Source organism: Aptenodytes patagonicus, chromosome 7 (genome assembly GCF_965638725.1).
Source record: "Aptenodytes patagonicus chromosome 7, bAptPat1.pri.cur, whole genome shotgun sequence".
In the NCBI taxonomy this organism is placed as follows: domain Eukaryota; kingdom Metazoa; phylum Chordata; class Aves; order Sphenisciformes; family Spheniscidae; genus Aptenodytes; species Aptenodytes patagonicus.
Window position 1 is genome coordinate 38,287,845 of NC_134955.1, and position 7,385 is coordinate 38,295,229.

The 7,385-nt window shown below is 36.8% G+C and overlaps 1 protein-coding gene across 5 annotated transcripts in view; it reads left to right on the forward strand.

The window, feature by feature from the left end:
- Positions 1 to 7,385, forward strand: part of MEIS2 (Meis homeobox 2) — a 175,425-nt gene that overhangs the window by 103,503 nt on the left and 64,537 nt on the right. The gene's annotated exons all lie outside the window — the stretch shown is intronic.

Consider the following 7,385-nt stretch of genomic DNA (forward strand, 5'->3'; position numbering starts at 1 on the left):
TCAATTGCATCTTTCTGCACCATTTTTTCACAACTTACATAACAGCATCTGCATCTCAAGAAAAAATGGCTTTCTATATTAATCACTAAAGGCTAATAAATTTATAATCCGTCTCCCATTGAAGTCTGCAGAGAACTTCTATTGCCTTTGTGGGGTAGTAGGTTGGCCCTTTAGCATACCTTTCATGCTTAACAGTGCATGAATCTTTTGTATTTCTAGCTTTATCTGATATTGTTGCCTAACTCAATTACATATAAAAGTAAGAAGAGTATCCTCACTAGTCAGCTTAATCCACCACTTGTTGTTACTTGTTTATGAGACATTTTTCTACTTTATAGTCTTTAATCTGAAATTATATCAAGTGCTGTAATAAAACTGAAAGAGATAATATCTATGGCATTTCCATTCCTCTGCTCCGGTGATAACATTATTTAACAACACTAGCAAGTTAATTAAGAAAGACCTTGCTGTCATAAATCCATGTTGCCTTCCACATTAAATTAGGCTTTTCAATGTATGGCTGAAGTTCATAAACTGTTCTGGACATTCAGCAATGGATACTTCACTAAATAGTCCACAACATGTTACATACTCTTTTACAGGATGGAGAAGTATTTAACACTCTACTTCTTCTGAAGTTTCACATGTTTATAGCTGATTAATTTTGAATCTTCCTTTCCTTTGAAATCATTAAGAAAATATTTCTGTTTCTGGAGTATTTAAGGTGTCTAATCTTTCCACAGCCATGTTTGTTCTCGTCTACATGTTATATAATCCTTTTTCTGTGTTTCCTTGAATCCTTGATTTATGCAGTTCCCTATCGCAGGTAACAGAAGTCAGCTGTTGAATGAATATACTAGTTCCTTATCCATTATTGTTAATAGTGGACATGGGGTTATTTTTCCCTATCAGTTGTAATTCCTGTGTATAGAGCAGTAAAAATGAAACTGAGCTTTATCTTTATGGATTTGTGAACCCTGTATTCTTTCATGATGCATTTGTAAACTATTTTCTGTAAAAAATTTGGTTTAGGGCAATCAAAAAAGAACCAGCTCCAGTAGGTTAGATAGAGGTTCAAACTCAATTAAATCAGCCCTTTAGGAACAGATTCCCTGGGTGTATAGCAAGGCAGGGCACTGGGATTGTTTGGGACCAGATTTGTGAAAATCCTTATGTGGTCCTGAACTTTTCAAACATGTAATCTGAGGTTCTTCAGCTTATCCAATCTTGAAAAAAGAATTAGTCAGTGAGACGGCTGAACCTTCAAAGACAGCTATAACTGTACTGTGTGGGTACCACTGTTTAATATTTAATGTTGGTTTCATTCCTAAACGTGTCCATATGACTCATAAATTCCTACTCCAAATTGGAAAGGCTAAGTAAAAAGATCTGATATGAAATTATCATCTGCCTCAGTCATAGCCAGTAATCTAGGTGAGCCTGAAAAAACATTGTGGAGATGAATATATTCAAAATTTGAGAACTGTCACATACCTGGATCTGATATTTACAATAACCCATTTTTTGGAGTACCTTACCTCAAAACCAGTGACTGTATAGGGTCAAGAATGGATATTTGCCTCTAAATCGTGCTTGTGGGGCTGATCTTCAGCATAAATAAAGATTTTTTTATAAGCCTGCCGTCAGGTAAAACTTCACATTTTGGAGAAGAAAAATCTAGAGCTCACCAGACAGTTCCATTCTGTTACGCCATTAAAAGGGACCCAGCTCTACATCTTGATATTAATGAAAGGGACACTGTTTTCAGTAGTGCTGATTATTTTCTTGGCTTGCATTAAGTAAGGTGTTCTCACCCCCCATCTTTGCTCCAGCTCTCTCTTAAGGGAGTAACGAAGCAGAACTTGATGAGACACTTTATTCTAAATAAGAGAGAGAACTATTTAAAAGTATTATTTCTGTCTTACAGCTTAATTCTGTTCATCACTTTAGAACCTTCTCAATATGCTTTTTACTTCAGAATTTACAGGGGGGTTTTTTTGCCTTCATTACTTCTGAGACTACTTTACTATACTGATTGGTTAGTGGTTTGAAAGACTCTCTCTTTGTTGGCTTCATTACAGATTTTGGTCTTCAACTAGTGTCTTTAATTTTAGTCCCTGTTGGGGTATATCGATTTATTCTACAGATGCATTCCATGTTGTCTTTTCAGTCTTTTTCTACAATAGTTGAAAAATACTACAGAAAACTCTTCAATATTTGTCTGTAATACAGATTTTGTATTTCAGAAGATTAAAGTAACATTTCTGTATGTTTACTCAAAGGTTAAGTTTCTTAAATTAGGCTCCAAATCAAATTCTAAAGAAGATAATGACAAAACTCTCACTGACTCAATGGAAATAGGATTTTATATCCAACCATCTAGGAGATATCATATAATATCTAGGAGAAGAAAATCGCTGTAATACTGTTTGGTTTTATTACTAGGCATTGTGCTTTATGCCTGGAGACTGACCTGAAAACCATCTTTCCAATATCACTGTTCCTCTCTCCAGTACTTCCTTATTATCTAAAATGCATTTTTCAAATCTTTTCTATCATTTCATCTTTTCCATAGCTACCAAATTTACCTCTTTTTAATCTATGGGCAAAATTTAAGTCTAACTTTGAGCGTCTCTCTCTTCTGTAATTCATTCTGTCACACAACTGCAACAGAACTATTTCCAGTTATCTCAGCTAACTTTATAGTCCTCTGAGTAGCAACCTTAATATTTTCCTATAGACCACTAATTGCTGCATTTTCTTTTTTGTTTTTGGGGTTTTTTTTAATTAGTTGCTAGCTACAAAGTGCACCATTAAATTTCCTGCCATCCCTGTCAGATATTCTTCTGTTTTCTCCATAGATTCTTTTCTCCGTTGCTTATGTCAGACCATCCCGTATTTTATCCTACTTTAAGGGAACTCATTACCTGAAAAATCTGAACTGAAAGACTAGAGCCAAAGTGTCTGTTTATTCTTATGTATCAAAACCCTGAAATTTTTGATAGCTTTGCTGGAACTTGGGACAACAGCAATATATCAACATTTTCACCAGAAGCCCCAGTTCTTCCCAGAAAAGAGAGCCAAATTGTATTTGATGAGTGATAATGCTCATTGTCACCCTTCTTGTCCATGTGAATACTCACCATTTTCAAAATCACTGTATAGGCCACTCATCAACCTTTTAATTTACTTGCAGGAAAATTTACTGGGGGAAAATTTTGTACAAAAGATTACAAAATGTTTTTCTTCTTACAGCACTGGAGAATATGGTTCTCTGTCATTGTTCTGTTTCCAATGCGATGGGAATATTTTTACCACAATACTGCATGTTATTACTTTATTAATCATCCTTCTTCCCTTCCTTAGAACATCTATTTTTTTCCTGTAAATGTGCTTCACAAGCTTTCATTCTGCAATCCACACAGCTGGTCATCTTTCTTTTTTGTTGTGTCTAAAAGCAGCCATATGTCATCAGCAGCCCTCTCATGTATATTGAACCTCCTTAGCACATCAGCTTGTCTCTTTGAATGTGTTACCTGATGTCTTTAAAGTGGCAAAACACAGAAAAGTGGGTCCTCTTGGTCCTTTGTTGATCAGACCAGCAAGAGTCAGGAATATGGCAGAGACGGGGTGTTTAGGCCCTTGGGCCATATCTATTCTAGCTTTGCTTTTTAATTTCTCCTTGCTTCAGCTCAACTAGCAGAATATGGCTCGAATCAGCTCTACACTATCCAGTAGTAAGTGTGGCTATCCTTTATCGATAGGGAAGCCCCGGGGTTACTGAACGCTGGTGTGTTTGGTGTTCATCCATGGCAACTCTGATTCTCGAGCTCAGTCTGTCTGTTCAGGTGCTTTATTGGTGCTCACCATTTTTAAGATGGGTGGTCTTCTCTAGGAATTAACAGAGACATAACAACAACATTTCTGCTCAAAATGTTAGCATCAGTGCTTGAGAACCATTACAATGTGTCTGGCAGGATGTATGCGCATAACAGAGAAGGTTATTTATTCTAGGAGAGCTAGATCAAACGGGTAAGCTTTAATGAATTTTGGAAAGCTTTTGGTTCGGGAGACACCCTTAATCTTTTCTAAAAGCATGCTCAGTAACCTTGGTTCTGCGGTTCTGTATGTGAAGGTCCCTCCTCTCCTTCACCATTTAGCATGGCTTTATATAGTTAAGAGATCGAAAAGGTTGTGATGTGATGAGATGGGTGATATCTTAGGTAACTAGGACCACAATCTAAATGGAGCCCCTACCAATGCATAGTCTATCAGGGGAATATGCTCATAACACTTTCTGTTGCTGTTGAATTTTGAAACTTCTGGAATGTAAGTGGTTTCTCTCCTTCCTAAATGTGTTGCAGTCATCACTTAGAATTAGAAGTGCATCCATTTTGGAGCTCAGACCTGTGTCTGAAGCAGGGGCTTATCATCTGTAGATAGAGAACTAGGTGTTTTGCGGCACTGGTATTTGACCATCCAGTAGCACTGAAGAGTTCATGAGATACCCATGGTTACCTTGGCAATAAAGTGATGAGATATGCTCGGTAGAATGGAAATTTTTAGAGGTGGTGAGATTTTCAAAGCTCTTTCCTTTTTTATGAACGTTAACTCATTTGTTACTGAGATTCATGTTTAAACAGACAATTAAGGAATGCTTTTAATAGGCTGAGAAAAGTTAAAGGATGTCAGTGTATTCTTTAATCCTGCCATTTGTAACAATCCGTAGCATTTTGTACTCATTATGCTTTTTAAGGGTGAATTATTTAGATTCTTTCACCTCCTGATCAGAAACTCCCCTCTGTGTTCCTTTGAATTCAGCTTTCTAAATAAGAAAATAAACTAATCTTATATGAAATTTTATAAACTGTACCTCAGTCTGAGTAAAATTATTGCCTACGTATACATAAACTCCCAAGCCTAAAAGCAAATCCAACTACGCTGGGTGTAGATGGCACTTAAACACCACTGTTTATTATCATTTAATTTATTGGAAGCAAATCGACAACACTTACACAGAAAAAATACTTTAAAATCACACAGATGACACTGAAGAGCCATCATGAAACAGCTTAAAATCTTGCCTTCACATTTGCGATGCATTTGGCATGAAATCACAATCCTTAGATGTTCAGAGAAAAAGGAGCTCCGTGGTACCCTTCTCCCATACATACCTGTGTATTTAAGGCTGTAATGACACTAGCCTGCAAGAGATTTGGAAAGCACGGAAAGCTGTGACCTGTACCTTTAATTCATCTCAGCTAGTTCCATGCTGATGAAGTGATCTATCATCATTGCTCCCATACTAGAGCATATATTCCTACAAGAAAGTTTAGCCACTGCAGGGGTGACTGGACTAACACCGCCTGGCATCCAGCAGTGTACAGACTAAACTATAGTTTTTAGTTAGGGAATATGGAAACTGACAACAAATTATTACTTGTGGTCTTTTTCCAGTTTTCAAGTGCAAACATACCAAAGTTTATTTTAAATCTGAGCCAGTCAGACATTTAGTAATATAGATCAAAGAAGAAACGAAGGCCTCCCATGCTTATTATTTCAATATGATGTCTGTTCTAATAAAGTGTAAGAATGCCTGTGATAGACTAACTAGTAGGAATTTTCTGGTTCTGTAGTTTAGCCTTAAATATATACATATATTTGTAAATTAATCAGAAACATATTGTCGTGGTTTCAGTTCCTCGGAAAGCTGATTGTTTTCAATCCTTTCTTTAATCTTAGAAATATGGTGGCAGTCTGCCAGCACACTTTCAGATAAACAGTCCACTTCACGTTTAAAAGCCGTAGAATCACTGATGTTGAAAGGGGGGAAAAATCAACAGCAAACAACACCAGTTCTCTCTCTCTCTTCCCCAAAATGTAGAACATTATTTAAATAAGTTAGAGTTGTTGTGCTATTGTCCCTCACTCTTAATTAGAAATAATAAAAGCCATCTGTGCAAGGTGAATTTTGATAAGATCTCGGCTTTTAAGTGTTTGTTGATCTTGTGTGTACCAATTTTCAAATGTCTTAATAGCTCCAGGATGGCTATCACACTGAGTAGGCTCACTGATTTCCATCACGCTATGTGCTGTTGAATGCAATTTGCTTTATGTGTGGTTATATTTTGACTGAAATTTTAAAAACATACTATTCCTTGCAGTACAATAAATATTTAACTGGATGGAACTGTTTCCATTTGGAGGAGGTTTTTTTTTCGTAACACCAGCTCCTCGCAGTTTGGGATTAAACACAATTAAAGTGAGGAGTTGTTTTACATGAATTGCATACTGGACAGCATTTCTGTGGCTGCTTTCCAACGACAGGATTTTCTACAGTCTCATTTTACCCATTTTGGGGGGCCCACGTTCAGAATAAAGAACCCGCCCCCCGAACCAAAAGGGGAATGCTCAGAAGTGATTGTCTCGAAGCCTGGAAATGGAAGACAGGATTTCTTTTCTTTCAACCTGTGTTTTCAGTCAATTAAAATTTGTACTCGGGGCTTTTCGGTTTGAAGCCACCCCTGTGTCTGTGATGAGCAATCCTTCTTGTTTGTGCAGTCATTCATTATCTCCATTACCAAGAGGAGAATAGAGGACAATTACATTGTTTGGACGAATCAGAGTGTTAGGAGGAGTATTTATCATGGTGGCAGAGTGCAGCACCTGACAGCGCACGATTGATGGCCAGGAATGAGTGTGAGTGGCCAAAGCAGCCTCATATGATGCAAATTACTGACTGTGGATTCCAATTTATCCTGTTCATTTTTCTTGCCTTTGCTGAAGACTATTAGTGGTTTTTGAAGCAGTGAAGGGGTCATTACTAATGTGGGCTAGAAGCAGGAGGGGGAAGGAGGGGAAAAGCCTTCTGTAATTACACAGCCTTCAAGAAAAGGCTGCGGGCCTAGCCAAAAAAGTGTCAACACTTAGCAATCAGAAAAATTTATTTTCATTTTATCCTTAACCCATATTAACTCAACATTATCATCTTTCTTTGTTAATATTTGCAGAATATTAAAAGCTTGACTTCTATATTAATACAGATCTCTTTAACCCTTTTTGCTGTGAAGTGATGTTGCTTTGCTAAATGTCAATTCGTCAATGGCATTAAACAGTGCCTGCTTTTAAAAGTGTAGATAATGGAAAATTAAATATTCAGCCTTCTTAAAAAACTAATTCCAGATGACTGATTATTTGTGTCTTTTACAGAATAGTAGGTGAGGCATTGGAAACATATGAGAAAAAAATTATTGAAGTAGAGGTATGAGAGGTTTCTGTGTTCAAATGTAATGTCAGTACAGGAGAAAATCAGTTTGATTTGGGGTGTTTAGGTGTTGTGATCTGTAAGCAGCATCAAAAAACCCTGAAAGTTTCATTTTGCTGTA